Source organism: Bufo bufo, chromosome 10 (assembly GCF_905171765.1).
Source record: "Bufo bufo chromosome 10, aBufBuf1.1, whole genome shotgun sequence".
Classification (NCBI taxonomy): domain Eukaryota; kingdom Metazoa; phylum Chordata; class Amphibia; order Anura; family Bufonidae; genus Bufo; species Bufo bufo.
In genome coordinates this window covers 134,460,221-134,477,987 of record NC_053398.1, presented here as the reverse complement: position 1 = coordinate 134,477,987, position 17,767 = coordinate 134,460,221, and the positions used below count along the sequence as shown (strand labels likewise).

General features: G+C 47.1%; 1 long non-coding RNA gene across 1 annotated transcript; it reads left to right on the top strand.

Annotated features, from left to right (window-relative positions):
* The first annotated feature begins 17,096 nt into the window (after nucleotides 1-17,096).
* On the top strand, nucleotides 17,097-17,551 carry LOC120981196. Its single transcript, XR_005774637.1, has 3 exons — nucleotides 17,097-17,172; nucleotides 17,262-17,339; nucleotides 17,433-17,551. It is a non-coding gene; the product is annotated as an uncharacterized LOC120981196 (long non-coding RNA).
* The last annotated feature ends 216 nt before the right edge of the window (nucleotides 17,552-17,767 follow it).

Here is a 17,767-nt window from a genome sequence, read left to right as displayed (position 1 = left end):
GGCTGAACCGGTGTGTTTTGGTGTAAGATTTGATACCTCTGGGACCAGAGCTGCCTCTACAAGACAGGCTGCCAGCCCCTTGTGTAGGGGCCAGTCAGCATGCTTACCCTGTTTAGAAGCAGCCCCAACCCCACTTTTATCATTGCCCTCCGCTTCATCAGTACTATTCTTCACAACTTTTGGGCGCCACTGATCAATTACTGGGCGCCGCTGATCCGAACCCAGACGCTGCTGATCTGTTCTTTCATGGCATCACTCATCTGGACCAGCAGCGCCAACACAAAACAAAGGTTTTAGTCCCAGTTCTAGTCTTTTATTGGTGTGGCAGGCACAGCACTATGAAGTGCCTTTTGCGCTGTGGCATTAGAAGAATTTTGATATCTCTGACTTTTAGTCTAACCAGACTGTCTATTACTTTGTAATTCCTCTAGCGCCGGTCTATGGAAACAGTAGGTTTAAAGAGCACACCAAATGCTTGAAATAACTTCTTTATTAACTTCAACTTTTCTTCATAACACTGCCGCCTCCGCCGCAGATAGTTCATGTACAAAACACGTCTTGAAAAGATATCACAAAATGGCGGTATGCATAAGATGGTGGTTCAACTGTTCAATTTTGTCATTCAACATAAAATTGTGGCTATATTTTTCTCTTCAGTATCTGTACTCTCACTAAGTTATTTAAGCACTTTATGATCTCTCTGAGAGGTATATCTGAGGTCTAACTAATAGTTCAATTGCTGAATTTGGTCGCAATTTGCAATATGCAGTTAGCAGTAACTATTTGCAGATTGGTTGAGTATGATCTGGTATGGTTGTATTCAATTTGGATTGCAATATGGAATTTGAATTTGGATTGTGAACTTTGCAGTTTGCAATTGGTGTAACTGTAAGTAAACACACATATAACTGGTTCAGTATACAGTTCTAATCACTATACTAACAGTAGGAACATTATATAACTGTTTTAAATACCTATTTTGGCCTCTCTGCTTCCATAAAACACAGCTCAGTGGAGTGAGTGTTTGTTCAGCTTCTCTCTCTGGTGAATAATAATTTCTAGCAGCTCCTGCTAGGGAATTTCCCACACAGGCTGTGTGTGAGGCTGGCTGGGATTGGTCTGGACTCCTGCCCAGCAACAACAGTTTAACTCTATGCTTCCTGTTTCTGCTGTGCATTGAGCTTACCTCATATCATATAATGAATCTTAAAGGCATATTATCTTTTCTGCTTCTGTGAACACAATATATATAACAGTTATATGACATCCAAACATGAAATCACTGTAAATAACTTTTGTCTTTAACACACAAACATAGGAACTGTATTAGGTTATTGGCAGGTATAGCTGTATAAACATATAAGCTATGTTAGCAACCTAGGACAGGTCTTAGCTGGCCAGCTAAAACTGGGAGGCGTAACAGTATTAGCCCCAGCAGCTCCTTCATGCCTCTGCTGCCCTGAGGGAACAGCATCATCAGCAGTCGGAGCCACCAGAGCTTTCGCAGCCAACTCTGGTGTGAAGCCGCCCCCCCTCCCCCCATTAGGGAGCAAACATCAGCGCCAGAGCCTTTTCTCTTATCCCCCGCAGTAACCATCCTGTCCGGGTTTTCAGCCAGTGCCGCACCAGCTCTATCCCTGTTACTGCAAACAGAGACAGAGCTCACCACCATATTGGATACCTCACTCTCCACTCTCTCCTGCACAGAGTCCATTGCAGGACACGGGCTGGGCTGAGAAGAGGGGCTAATACAGTGAGCCGGCCCTGCGGCCGACCCGGGGGTCCTAGGGAAGGGGGTGTATACAAATCTTACCTGCTCCTGGAGCTTGGTTTTCTTAGCTTTTTTCCTTCCCCAGACGTCTCCTGTGGTAGCTCATCACCAAAGCACCAAAAATTAAACTTTTTATTTTATTTTTTAAATACGCTGGGTCTTAGGGGGCGAATACTAATGAAGCACTTCCATTTTGGAAGCTCTTCATTAGTACCGGAGGACCAGGAAGCGGTGAAGGATCTGTACTCACCGCTTCCTGGTCCTCCGCTCGGCTGTCTGCTGTAAAGGGCTGCGCACCATGTGACCTCACTGTGCGCAGCCTTCACAGCTGACAGCCGAGAACCAGGAAGAAGAGAGAGAGCGCTGGTGGTGAGGAGCGGTGGCGTCCAGGAGCAGGAGAGGTAAGTTATTTTTATTTTATTTGCGCTGATGGCTGACATGGGGGGCATGATTGATGGCTGACATGGGGGGCTGATGGCTGACATGGGGGACTGATGGCTGACATGGGGGACTGATCTGAGGCATTGGGGGTCTGATCTGAGGTCTGACCTGAGGTGCAATGGAAAATATTTTTTACTATTATCCTCCTCTAAAAAGGTGCGTCTTATGGGCCGGTGCATCTTAGAGGGCGAAAAATACGGTCCTCAAACCAGCGATTGTCTGAAGCAGAGAGAAGATACCAGGACCACACAGAGGAAAAGCCAGCTGCTGCAGACGGGACCAGGGCCAGGTGAGCTGCGAGTGGGGGGGGCGAAGGGCGCCAAAATGTAGCTTCGCTTGAGTTGGCAAAAATCCTTGCACCAGCCCTGAGAGAGCCAGCCTCAGGTGGATAGATTTTTCCTCCAAGCGATTCAGGAGCACCAGCACACGCAGCCACAGGCGACCACACCCACCGGTAATTGCAGCTCAGGAACAGCTGGTCCAGAGCTGCACTCACTATTCTGCTGGTGCAGTCACTGTGTACATACATTACTTATCCTGTACTGATCCTGAGTTACATCCTGTATTATACTCCAGAGCTGCACTCACTATTCTGCTGGAGGAGTCACCTTTAAGTCAAATGTATTCTTTGAGCTTGTAATTAGAGATGAGCGAATTTCATATTTTGAAATTCGTTCACGCTTTGTTTGGAGGTAAAAGGTGAATTGCGTTATGGATTCCGTTACTACGGAGTCTACGGACCATAACGCAATTCTATAACGGAATGCCTTTCATTCCGTCAGAATAGAAGTCTATGGGCTGCAAAATGGATCCGTCCCATTTCCGTTATGAAATTCGCTCATCTCTACTTGTGATCATGATTTGAAGAGTTTGTCATCTATATACGCTGCCGCTCTCCACTATAGAAGCGCAGCTACCCTGTTATCACTGTGTCTGCTGACAAGCTTACTGATAGTTTCCACTAGCAACCAGAAGAATTATGACTGCAGCTGTGGAGTATATTACAGGTTAGTCAACTTTTTATGTAATGAGGGTCCGAGGTGGAGACACTGACAAATACAATATAATCACCTCACTCACCCATCTCAGAAGGTTTAGCGGGGCCCTCTCCTCAGTCAGCAGATTAGTTGGGCCCTCCCCTCAATAAGATGGCCCTGGTGGACGGACCCTCAGTAAGGCTTTTTTTCCACTTATGTTCCTGAAAATGGCCGCTGATTGGTGGTCATGAGGTGCCTCCCGTCCATCAGCGCCTCCTATGGACACGCACCGCGTCCGCGCTAATCCCCTTCATGTCCAGGAGCAGCGCAGAGGAAGGCAGGCGACGCTGGGTGCGGAGAGACGCTCCTGCGCTTCCTGTGGGGCCGTTGCTGAGGTAACCATCTACCGGAAGGTGCACGGCCCAACATTAGCTTCCCGTATTATTTTCATTTTGAATAACTTTATAGATATGACCACGGTGACAGGATGGACAGCCTCTACCGCAGTGTAATTCTAGGCGCTTTATTCACAGGTGACTGTTTGTTGATGCTGTATGAATTGGAGGTGTCAGGGTCCGGAGAAGACGGGTGGTCTCTGGGTCAAGCGCAGTTTGCTTATTTATGCTGTTCCCCCTCCCGCACCATACACTTAGCAGGAGAGGGTCTTATCTGTGCTGTGGTTTCGCTGGTGGTCTCCGCAGTCACCGTCGCAGTCTCTCAGATTATACAGTCCAGTCGTAGACAGATGCTGGCAAAAAACTGAGCGAGACACAAGCAACTACTCCATAAGGGAAAGTGACGCAAGAAGACAGCAGCCAATCAAATCACTGCTGAATCTGGTTTAGTTGCCCATAGCAACCAATCAGCTTTCACCTTTCATTTTCCATAGAAGCATTTAAAAATGAAAGATGGAATCTGATTGGTTGCTATGGGGAACTAAGACAGTGTCCCCCCCAGTCTTAACTTCATGATCCCCAATACCCCCAAAAATCTGTGTGCGCCCCCAGAGGAGTCCGAATTCTCAGAGAAAGTATCACACACTGTGGGCTTAGACAGTCGCTCAGCTGACAGTATCACAAATGACAGGATTAGATACACACCTCGCCGGACTGTATCACACGATAGGCTTAGATACCAAGGAGGGCGGGGGGCCCGGTAAATTCACTTACATATTTGCATGGAAACAGGCGCTAAAGTTAGCTCCAGGAGCACGGACTGCCACTGATGCGCCTAATTTATGGCGTATCTAGAAAGATGTATCTAGCGGCAGCGCATAGGGGAAACTAAGACCGGAGTAAAAATACGGTCTTAGTAAATGCGGCCCACTGGCTTAGCAGACGGTATCGCACAGGATAAGCTTAGATACACCGACTAAGCAGACGGTATCGCACAGGATAAGCTTAGATACACCGACTCAGCAGACTATCGCACAGGATAAGCTTAAATACACCGACCCAGCAGACGGTATCGCACAGGATAAGCTTAGATACACTGACCCAGCAGACGGTATCGCACAGGGTAAGCTTAGATACACTGACTCAGCAGACGGTATCGCACAGGATAAGCTTAGATCCAAAGATTCAGCAGACAGTATCACACATTATAAGCTTAGATACACTTCTTTAGTAAACAGTATCACACATAATTATCTTAGGCCTCTTTCACACTTGCGTTGTTGGGATCCGGCGTGCACTTCCGTTGCCGGAGGTGCCCGCCGGATCCGGAAAAACGCAAGTGTACTGAAAGCATTTGAAGACGGAACCGTCTTCCAAATGCGTTCAGTGTTACTATGGCAGCCAGGACGCTATTAAAGTCCTGGTTGCCATAGTAGGAGCGGGAGCGGGAGCGGGGGAGCGGTATACTTACAGTCTGTGCGGCTCCCGGGGCGCTCCAGAATGACGTCAGAGCGCCCCATGCGCATGGATGACGTGATCCATGCGATCACATGATCCATGCGCTTGGGGCGCCCTGACGTCACTCTGGAGCGCCCGGGGAGCCGCACGGACGGTAAGTACACTGCTCCCCCGCTCCCCGCTACACTTACCATGGCTGCCAGGACTTTAGCGTCCCGGCAGCCATGGTAACCATTCAGAAAAAGCTAAATGTCGGCTCCGGCAATGCGCCGAAACGACGTTTAGCTTAAGGCCGGATCCGGATCAATGCCTTCCAATGGGCATTAATTCCGGATCCGGCCTTGCGGCAAGTGTTCCGGATTTTTGGCCGGAGCAAAAAGCGCAGCCGGAACTGAAGACATCCTGATGCATCCTGAACGGATTTCTCTCTATTCAGAATGCATTAGGATAATCCTGATCAGGATTCTTCCGGCATAGAGCCCCGACGACGGAACTCTATGCCGGAAGACAAGAACGCAGGTGTGAAAGAGCCCTTAGATACACAGACCCACTATCACACTGTCCTTAAAAGCTACATGACTATGCAGTGTAACCCCATATCACAGCCACATGGCAGGCTTAGGTACATACACCAGCTGACCACATGCCAAGCTTAGATACACCTGCACCCAATGTCTGGTGTTCTGTGTGTAACGTCAGTACATGAAGGGTTAATAGACGCAGGTACTGGGGTGACTTACCACGGCTGTGTGCAGTGCAGGTAGCCCAGTCTCCTGAAACCCTCTGTGCTGTTCCCTCCCCCTGCAGTAGGTTCCTCCCCAGCTGAGCTCTTCAGGTGGCGGCAATCACCAGGTCTCCACAGCCTGTGCTGATGGTGGAGGGACCTGAGCAGCACCCAGTGCAAGGTGAGCCCCACCCTGCCCCTCATGTGCCTGGTAGCTGGGGTAAATGATGTGGTCACTTCTGGGGGTAATCTGTGGTCTCTCAGCCTCCCCTAAAGCCCCCACAATCATCATCACACCTCCCCTACAAGCAGCTAATGCTCTGTGCTGCTGGGGGCCCCTCTAGTCTTACAGGGCTAATCCGGCCATGTGATAGATGCTAGACTAGTGTGCTGGGACCCTCAGGTATTACCCCATGTTCTCCAGCCACAAGACCAGGGCTAGGAGGAGTTACTGTATAATGGCGGTCAAGCATGCACCCTGCCACTCCCAGTCAAAGTCTGTGGTAGTGATAAGTATAGCTGAGCATGCCTGTCCACCCCTCCATTCAAAGTCTATGGTACAGATAAGTATAGCTGAGCATGCCTGTCCACCCCTCCATTCAACGTCTATGGTACAGATAAGTATAGCTGAGCATGCCTGTCCGCCGCTCCAATCAAAGTCAATGGCACTGAGGAAGGCTGAGCATGCCTGTCCACCCCTCCGTTCATGAACCTTAGGGGTATGGGGCATTGGGGTCTGGCACTGGCATTCATTGTACGTCCTAGCAGTTTGTGGGGACCCCATCAATCTAGCATTTAGCCAGTGGAGAGGCGATAATTGCTGCAGGCCGGAATACCCCTTTAAGGTCAGAGTTCCATAGGGATTATACATGTGAAGTCTGCACATGCGTGTTCCTGCTTATCTGTCACAATGTACAAGTCACATGGTATGCCCTTTAGTGCTATGTTGCCCTCTTCTGAAATACTCTGTGCTGCTCATGTCTAAGTAAATAAATGAATGTTAGGAAAGTCTCATCCCCAATGGGTGACTGCAGAGGCCCCTTCAATGTGTTGGCTATCACGTGGCAGAGATTGGGTATACAGCGCTGTTCACACCTTCCTTCGGCTGTTTTCTTGAGATTCGCAGTAGTCACTCACTAGATGTTGGGAGATGAGGTTTTATATTCACGGCTTTTCTGTCTAATTGATGCTAAAAGAGTCAGGAACCTTGTGCGCTTTCTGCAAATGAACATTTAGCAGCGTTTAACATCTGCGCGCCGCTGCCGTAAAACTGCCTGAGCGCCAGGAGAAGGTGCTTGTCACAGTTTATGCCGCCATACATCCCACTTTACTCAACTGCCAGCAGAGAGGCCGCACTTTATCCCTGCCCGTACAAAAGCCAGCCGCAAAGTTTGTGCCCCCGGCTTTTAAAAGGGAATGCAGACAGGAACCCCACAATGTGCGGATGCTGAGCTGTAGAGAGTGAGAGTCCGGGACGGGAAACCAGCATGCCATATACAGAGCCCCTCACTACAACCCCCATCAGCCATCCAGCAGTTTCCTGCAGATTTGAATTGTCCATAGAAACCAATCAGATTCCATTGGGCTTAGATACACAGTATCACACGCGTTCAGCTTAGATACACAGGGGCACATTTATCAAGCTCGCCTGTTCGTGGCCATAAAATTAGACAGGAGTATTTCATTTGCCGAGTATTTATTAAAAGTCGCACAGCAGTTAATAAATTAGACTAGGGCTCATGCACACGACCGTATGTATTTTGCGATCCGCAAAACACGGATCCGCCCAAAAAAACAGATGACGTCCGTGTCGCTTTTTTTTTTTTTTTTTTTTGCGGATCCACTGTTACAGGCTGTCCTTGTGGCTGTCCTTGTCTTTGCAGAATGACCATACGGACACACTCACAGAGACATTCCCATTTTTTTATTTTTTTTGCAGCCCCATTGAAGTAAATGTTTCCGCATACAGGTTGCAAAAATACATGGAATGGACACGGACAAAAAATACATTTGTGTGCAAAACAGTCGTCAAAACAGAAGAATAAAAGTACGCCAGCCCTGGAGTGGAGTAGAAATTGGAATGTTTTTGAAAAAAGTTGCAGAAGTTAGAAAACTTCTGAATTAGTCCCAAAAATCACAATAGTCGAATAATGCACAAAAGCCTCCAAAACAAGCGTATTTTCTGTAGTAAAAAGAGTAAAAACAGGCGCAAACACTTTAGTAAATGTGCCCCACAGATTCAAGCCTCTTTCACACGACCGTTTTTGTTATTTTTCCGTCTATGGGCCGTTTTTTGCGTTCCGTATACGGTCCTATTCATTTTAATGGTTCCGCCAAAAAAAACGGACTGTACTCCGTATGCATTCCATTTCCGTTTTTCCATTCTGTTAAAAGATAGAACATGTCCTATATTTGGCCGCAAATCACGTTCCGTGGCTCCATTCAAGTCAATGGGTCCACAAAAAAAAACAGAACACATATTGAAATGCATCCGTATGTCTTCTGTATCCGTTCCGTTTTTGCGGAACCATCTATTTTAAATTTTATGCCCAGCCCAATTTTTTCTATGTAATTACTGTATACTGTATATGCCATACGGAAAAACGGAACAGAAACGGAAACCCAACGGAAACAAAAAAAACGGACCGCAAAACACTTAAAAAGCCATACGGTCGTGTGAAAGAGGCCTTAGTAGGATCACACTTCATAAGCTTAGATACACTGGCTTAGACAGTATCACACATGATAAGCTTAGAAACATTGGCTGCATAGACATTATTGCATTTTATTGGCTTAGATACACTGGCGTAGAAAGGATCGCACATGATACACTGGCTTTAGTATACAGAATCATATAGGATATATTTAAACACATTGGCTTGGTAGACAGTATCACAAATCATAGACTAAGGCTACTTTCACACTAGCGGCAGGACGGATCCGACAGGCTATTCACCCTGTCGGATCCGTCCTGCCGCTATTTCGTCGTACCGCCGCTCCGTCCCCATTGACTTTAATGGGGACGGGGCAGAGCTCCGGCGCAGTTCGCGGTGAGAGGCCACTGGACTAAAAAGTCGGACATGCAGTACTTTTAGTACGGCGGCCTTTCGCCATGCACTGCGGTGCTGCACCGGAGCTCCGCCCCGTCCCCATTATAGTCAATGGGGACAGAGCGGTGGCACGGCGAAATAGCGGCACGACGGATCTAACCGGGTGAACAGCCTGTCGGATCCATCCTGCTGCTAGTGTGAAAGTACCCTTAGATACATGGGCTCAGCAGACAGTATAACACCTGGTAGGCTTAGATAAACAGGCTCAGCAGACAGTATAACACGTAGTAGGCTTAGATACATGGGCTCAGCAGACCGTATCACACCGGATAGACACGCTGGCTCGGCAGCCTGCTGGTGCTTAGGTTTCTGTGCTCATGTATTGTACAGTATAGACATTAATAGGGATTCTTTAGGTGCTGGAAATTGCTGTGAATTGGAGAAGCTGTCGGATAATTGGGACTCGCTGCGATGCTTGACTCGTGGTCAGTGCCTGCTGATGGGGACGGCATGTAATATGCAGACAATTTCAACGTAATTACAAATGAAATGCAATTTCTAATATCTCATAAAATTAAATGGAACTGAACAATGAGATTTACATTCTGAGAGAACCTGTAGATTTACTCGTATGTATGTGTAAGATGATTGGCTGCCTAGAAGGATGTAATGTCCTAGCACTCGCCACAGCGGTCTGACTCAACATACTACCGCCTACCCCCCACCCTAGACTCTACATCAGCGTGTCACACACTGCCTCCCGTAACCATACTGGCTACATAACGTCCTACACACTGCCTCCCGTAACCATACCGACTATATAATGTCCTACACACTGTCTCCCGTAACCATACCGGCTATATAATGTCCTACACACTGTCTCCGTAACCATACCGACTACATAATATCCTACACACTGCCTCCCGTAACCATACCGGCTACATAATGTCCTACACACTGCCTCCCGTTCCCATACTGGCTACATAATGTCCTACACACTGCCCCATAACCATACTGGCTATATAATGTCCTACACACTGCCTCCCGTAACCCTACCGGCTACATACTGTCCTACACACTGCCCCTGTAACCTTACCGACTACATAAAGTCCTACACACTGCCTCCCGTAACCATACCGGCTATATAATGTCCTACACACTTTCTCCGTAACCATACCGGCTACATAATGTCCTACACACTGCCTCTGTAACCATACCGGCTACATAATGTCCTACACACTGCCTCCGTAACCATACCGGCTACATAATGTCCTACACACTGCCTCTGTAACCATACCGGCTACATAATGTCCTACACACTGCCTCCGTAACCATACTGGCTATATAATGTCCTACACACTGCCTCCCGTAACCATACTGGCTATATAATGTCCTACACACTGCCTCCCGTAACCATACCGGCTATATAATGTCCTACACACTGCCTCCCGTAACCCTACCGGCTACATAATGTCCTACACACTGCCCCTGTAACCTTACCGACTATATAAAGTCCTACACACTGCCTCCCGTAACCATACCGGCTATATAATGTCCTACACACTGTCTCCGTAACCATACCGACTACATAATGTCTACACACTGCCTCCCGTAACCATACCGGCTACATAATGTCCTACACACTGCCCCTGTAACCTTACCGACTACATAATGTCCTACACACTGCCTCCCATAACCATACCAGCTACATAATGTCCTACGCACTGCCCCATAACCCTACTAGCTACATAATATCCTACTCCTTTCCCAGTAACTCTACTGGGTACATATTATCCTACATACTGCCTCTGTAGCTCTACTGGCTACATAATAGCCTACACACTGACCCCCATAATCCTACCGACTACATAAAATCCTACACACTGCCCCCCGTAATCATTCTGGCTACTTAGTATACTACACACTGCCCCTGTAGCCCAACTGGCTACATAATATCCTACACACTGCCCCCTGTAACCATACTGGCTATGAAATGTCCTACACATTGCCCCAGTAACCCTACCAGCTATATTATGTCATATAAACTGCTCCCGTAGCTCTTCCAGCTTCATAATATCATACACACTGCCTGCATAACCCTATGGGACACATAATATCCTACAAACTGCCTCTGTAACGTTACCGGCTACATAATATCCTACACACTGCCCCTGTAACCATACCAGCTACACAGCAGGGATGCCTAACCCGCGGCCCTCCAGCTGTTGCAAAACTACAACTCCCAGCATGCCCGGACAGCCTACAGCTATCAGCCTACAGCAAGGCATGATGGGAGTTGTAGTTTTACAACAGCTGGAGGGCCGCAGGTTGAGCATGCCTGGGCTACATAATGTCCTACACACTGTCCCCATAACCATACCAACTACATATTATCCTACACACTGCCTCCCGTAACCATACTGGCTATATATTATCCTACACTCTGCCCCTGTAACCTTACCGACTACAGTACATAGTATTCTGCACACTGCCCTCATACGCCATCCAGCTACGTAATATCCTACACACTCCCCCTGAGTCACAGGTTGTGTAAGCACCATGCAAAATTGGGCGGATGTTGGGTCCATTAGCTTTGGGGGGCGGGGAGGGGGTGCACATTGTGATCTGCATAAAAGTGCTCAATATTGAGGGTGCAGTAGTTCTGAAACTCACTTTGAATCTTTTACCCAAGGGCATATCATTGTAGCTGGTGTTGCCTTGGGTCACAGTGCACTCCCAGTCTGGATGTACCTACAAACCCTCCATGATGGTGACATCAGCTACAAAGACAAGGGGGTCTCTCAAAGTCTTCTTCTAGCAGTCAGTTCAGATGACCCGCTGCAATGTCACCCATAGATCCCTTGATTTTGAGGTCCCTTGGAATGTGTAGGCATGTTGTGGTCCCACCAGATATAGTTGGCCCCCAGATCTTCTCAGCTTGGTGTGTTACAGATTGGTTGTTCCCCTGTTGCATCTACTTCGAGGCCCCCCGTAGCCCCTGTTTTACGCACAATCCACAGTGTTCTCGTATCCCTGCGATAGACCTCATCCAAGAACAAAACTGCAGTGAGAACATTTCCAAACTTTTTTTTTTTCGCGATAAAGACGACAAACCTAATAATTCACAATTGCTGCAATTTGTAGGGTAAAATACACAGGATGCCCTGTGGCTGGCACTCCACATTTCACAGAAGCCATCAGCCTGGCAGTTCCCAGAGAAAGACGACAGTGATAAACATTTACCACAAATATCAACGGCCGCATTTATCTTGATTCCAATGGCTTTTTTTTTATTGTACATCGATGGTCAAAATTAAAAATAAGCCCATTTCTTGCAGAATTGCCTTTTAACTGGAGCGACCTGCAAGCTGTTCTGCATGTCCATCAGCGGAAGGGAGACGTCAAACGCTCCGTCTATGGAAACTCAAATGAACAACAGAGCACAAATGAGAAATCAGCCGCGGCGAGCGCCGCCGATCTCCACTACCTGCTAATGTACATCGAATGTGTAAAACGCACACAAAAAAAACCCAACAGGTTTAATCAAACATTTCGGAGAGGCTCATTTTGTGAGTTAATGGCGACTGTTTGGCTGCGATATTAATGACACGTTCGCCTTTTCGAAATATATGATTGTTATTACGACTTTACCATTCCAGAAAGCCATCAGTGCTTTAAGGTTGAATGAGTGCGGTAATATTCAGCGTGGATGGATGTCGAAAAAAAATTATTGGGGGGGGGATATGTGTTTTGATGTATTTACATCATAAGACTCGGTGTGTAGGGTGCGTGCACTTTGGCAACCATGTATCTTTTTGCACCTGGGCGTCCAAAAGAAAAACTTTGCAAATTGTTTCCATCAAATCTATCCTGTCGTTTTGTGTAGGCAGCTCCTGTGCACGGTTATAGGTAGGTCTTTACGGTCGTGGTCAGATCCAGATGTTACGTGGTCCTCTACTCCCTTCTGCATCCTCTTGGCAGGTGTCTGGGGCCCTGGGAATGGCTCAAAAGTAGAAAAAATATATAAAACTTTTCAAAGAATATTAATTCAGTAGGTTCTATCGTTTTGTGTATGCAGCTCCCGGTTATAGCTATAGGTCTCCATGGTTAGTGATTATAGTCTGATCCTGCACTCCTGTGGTTACTCCACTCCCCTCTGCAGCCCTTTGGCAGGTGTTTAGGGGGGGGGGGGGGCACCCTGCAAAGCGGAATTCTACTTAAAGGGATTGTCCAGGCTGCAAATAATGATTGCCTATCCTCATTAGAGGTCATCATTTTCAGACAGGGTGGGGTTATGGGGGACGCTCACTGATCAGCTGTCTTGGGAAGCTTCCTTACCAGAAGGCTCCCTCCACTGTGTAGTTTCCAGCAGCTGAGCTGCAGTACCCCTGCACGGCCACTATGCACTGCATGGCGCTGTCTGCTTCCAGCTCCATATGTTGTATCGTTTTCAGCTGATCGGTGAACATGGCTGGGGTCGGACCCCCACTGATCTGATATTGATGATCTATCTTGAGGATAGCTCATCAATCTGTGTAACTCCTGTAAGGTCTAAAAGTGGTTCAAGTCCATACTAGTGTGTGAAAAAACGACAAGTAGGCAGCCTGCGACTATTAGAGCATGATGGGAGTAGTAGTTTTGAAATGGCTGGGAAGCCACACGTCGGAGACCACTGCTGTACCCAGATGCTGCTGCTCACGGCACCCTCTAGAGGTTGAGCGAAACATCCGATAAAACCATTGGCCCTAGAGCTGGGGAGCTGTGCTTAGAGAGTCAATGAAAGGGTAGGTCATCGATATCTGATCAGTGGGGGTCTGAGCCCCCACCGATCAGCTTTTTGAGAAGCCACTGGCACTCACAGTAGCAGCACGGCCTTCTTGTCATGGTCTTACCTGCTTGCTGCTCTCCTTCGTTTGACATGTGCTGGCGGCCATCTTGGGTCCTGGGTTTCTTGTAGCCTTCCACCCTGCGGCTCCTCCTTCCCCTGGGAGGAGCTGGATGCCTAGCTCATATATATAGGAGGTCTGTGGCTTCAGTTCCTTGCTTGGTCCTCTTGTGTTCACATGCTTCTAAGACTGCTGCTGCTTCTGGTTTCTGATCCTGGCTTTGTCTGACTACCCTGCTGGTTCCTGATCCTGGCTTCGTCTGACTACCCTGCTGGTTCCTGATCCTGGCTTCGTCTGACTACCCTGCTGGTTCCTGATCCTGGCTTCGTCTGACTACCCTTCTGGTTCCTGACCTCTGGCTTCGCAAAGACTCTGCTCGGTTTCACCATCCGTTTGGACTTTTGCTTTTCAGCTTTATTTTCAATAAAGCCTTCTTATTTTCATTTATCTCTTGTTGTACGTCTGGTTCATGGTTCCGTGACACTTCTCCACTCCAGTTGTGAAACTACAACTCCCAGCATGCACCATTCACTTTTTGAGAGTTCTGGGAACAGTAAACTAAGTGTGCACGCTGGGAGTGGTAGTTTCACCACAGCTTGGAGTGCTGAAGGTTGCTGATCACGTGGCCTATTTGCAGCTCAACTCCATTGAAGTGAATGGGGCTGAGCGCGATACCACAACCGCTATATAATGTACGGAGATGTACTTGCTACTGGGAGCGGCGGGGGTCCCGGGTGTCGGACCCCACTGATGACCTATCCAGATGATAGGTTATCATTTTAAAAAAATCCCAGAAAACCTGTATAAGGGGGTCAGTGACACAAGGTGCGGTGTATTCTGCCGCTGCTTTGCTGGGGGCCCCTACAATGGGAGCTGGATATTGAAATGCACTGTACATTCTCCCTGTATTGTTCAATCCCATTACCACTGTGCACCTCCAATTTGCACATCCTTAATTTACAAACCGTCCGGATGCAGCGCGATTTACCCCAGTGATGCGAGCGGTATAATTCCGCATAATTATATTAACATGCCGAGATCGTCCAGCCCTAAATTGATCATAGCGCAGAATCTATTCACGCTCTGAAAGCTTTTTGTAATACTTACTGTTCCAGCAAAAAAGAAAAAAAAAAAGATTTGCCCTGCAGGTCCGGGGCAGGATAATGTCATCGTGTTCCCATGACAAACTCCCACCATCTTCTGATATGGACGGCATTACAGGATTTTTACATTTTTTGAAGACACTCAAACCCAAAAAAATATATTAATTTTAATTGACCTAGAAATGAAAACAATAGACAACAAAGCCGCAGTGAAATGTCATATTGTTTGGATGCGAGGCGGCTCCTGACGGATGAGGCAGTTAACGCTTTGAGGCCCGGTTTACTGCAGAGCGGGATAGACAGAAAGGACTTAAAGGGTCACTACGTCTCGGCAGGTGATAATAGCGCCCGGGCATTATAAGGGGAGCAGCAGATCAGCCACTCTTGTGATTAGTGGTTGGATACCCCCACTCTTTCTATCTTGTGGATAGGAGATAACCCTTTTAAAGAGCACCTGTAATCTCTCCTTAGTAACTACTTGCACCCCCCTTGTAATAGCAATTATGGAGCATCTATTCTTAGGCCTCTTTTAGACGGGCGTTGCGGGAAAAGGTGCGGGTACGTTGCGGGAACATGCACGATTTTTTCCGCGCGAGTGCAAAACATTGTAATGCGTTTTGCACGTGCGTGAGAAAAATCGCGCATGTTTGGTACCCAAACCCGAACTTCTTCACAAAAGTTCAGGCTTGGGATCGGTGTTCTGTAGATTGTATTATTTTCCCTTATAACATGGTTATAAGGGAAAATTATAGCATTCTGAATACAGAATGCATAGTACAATAGCGCTGGAGGGGTTAAAAAAAATAATAATAATAATTTAACTCACCTTAATCCACTTCATCTTCATCTTAGGGCTCTTTCACACTTGCGTTATTGTCTTCCGGCATAGAGTTCCGTCGTCGGGGCTCTATGCCGGAAGAATCCTGATCAGGATTATCCCAATGCATTCTGAATGGAGAGAAACCCGTTCAGGATGCATCAGGATGTCTTCAGTTCCGGAACGGAACGTTTGTTGGCCGGAGAAAATACCACAGCATGCTGCGCTTTTTGCTCCGGCCAAAAATCCGGAACACTTGCCGCATCGACGGATCCGGAATAATAGCCCATTGAAATGTATTATTCCGGATCCGTCCTAACATCTTCAGTTGTTACGACGCAACGACGGATCCAGAAGTTGCGCCTGCGCCAAGAAGTAGGAAGGTCTTGGCTGGCGCGAAGTTCCCCAGACAACCATCGCGGGAGAGGACAGGTCGTGTCATCAGCTCCTGGAGGTGAGTGTTCAGTGTGTGTTTTGTCTTTAAAAATACATTAAATACATGCATCTACTATGTCCTAGACATAGTAGATGCATGTAGGAGGCAGCTAATGAATTTCGGGGGGTGGTAGTCCCCTGGAAAATGCTGCCCCCAGCACCCACCATGCAGTCACCCCAGCTTCAGGCCCAAGTGCTTTTGCTTTGGGACTGCAGCTGGCTGGGGTGACTGCATGGTGGATGTTGGGGGTGGTAGTCCCCTAGTTGGTATTAATGTGTTAACTTTCATCTTTTTGTTCTCATTTTTCTAGCTTATATTTTTTTGGGAGACAGCCGTGATCTTCAGACTTTTGAAAAAAAAATTGTCCAGTAAGGCCTCATGCACACGACCGTTTATTTTTGCGGTCCGCAAAACGGATTTCCGTTGTTCCGTGATCTGTGACCGTTTTTTCTTCCGTGTGCCTTCCTTGATTTTTGGAGGACCCACAGACATGAAAAGTGAAAAAAAATTAAGTCAAGTTTGCATTGAAAATGATAGGAAAAACGGATCACGGACACGGATCACGGACGCGGATGACTATCTTGTGTGCATCCGTGATTTTTCACGGACCCATTGACTTGAATGGGTCCGTGAACCGTTGTCATTGAAAAAAATAGGACAGGTCATATTTTTTTCACGGACTGGAAAAACGGATCACGGACGCGGAAGCCAAACGGTGCATTTTCCGATTTTTCCACTGACCCATTGAAAGTCAATGGGTCCGCGTAAAAAAATGGAAAACGGAACAACGGCCGCGGATGCACACAACGGTCGTGTGCATGAGGCCTAAGTATCATTTTTGAGGGAATTTTTTCAATGATTCAAAATTAATTGATTAATTATTTTTAATTGTTTCAATAGGCTATTCAAGTGAGTCTGGGAACTCTCCTCCAAGCCAACGAGTTCGCTTGGAAACGGTATGTCATGTTTTAAAGTTTTATTTTATTATCCCATCCATGTCCAAAATATTAATTTTTTTTTTTTTCTTTTACAGCAGTCGTCAATGGAGGAGACGTATTCCGGCCCTGCTCCGACAGCGGGAGAGGAGGAAGTCGGGGGTGGACACCATGAATCGGTAATTAAAAAAAAAAAAAGAAATGTATTGTGTTTTTTCTAAATTCTTTAAATTTTTGGTTATTAAAGTTTGATATTCTTTTATTTTAGTCTAATCCTACTGTTGCCTCAAGAGGTCGTCAGCAACCACCCACAAGGCGCCGGGGAGCACGCGGCGGTCGGGGACGTGTGAGTATTTCTCAGTATTGAATCTTGTTATATCATATGTGTAATTATTAAATTATTTTTTAAAATTAATAAATTATTTTCTCATTTTTTTAGGGTTCAAGGGCCTCTGCCAGAACGGATGAGGAGGAATTATCCGGTTTCTATATAGACAATGAACTCCTCATCCATCTGGTGGAGGAACGCGTCCCACTCTGGGACCATACCGACCGCCGACATGCAGATCATCACCTGACCCGGAGTCTGTGGATGGAGATTTGTTGCAAAATAGTGCCGGATTGGGACGACCTCAGTGAAGGCCAACAGGAAGATTGCAGTAAGTAGATTTTTTTAAATTGATTAGTTATCTGTCATGTCCAAACTGCGGCCCTCCAGCTGTGGCAAAACTACAACTCCCATCATGCCCTATCCAGGCATGTTGGGAGTAGTAG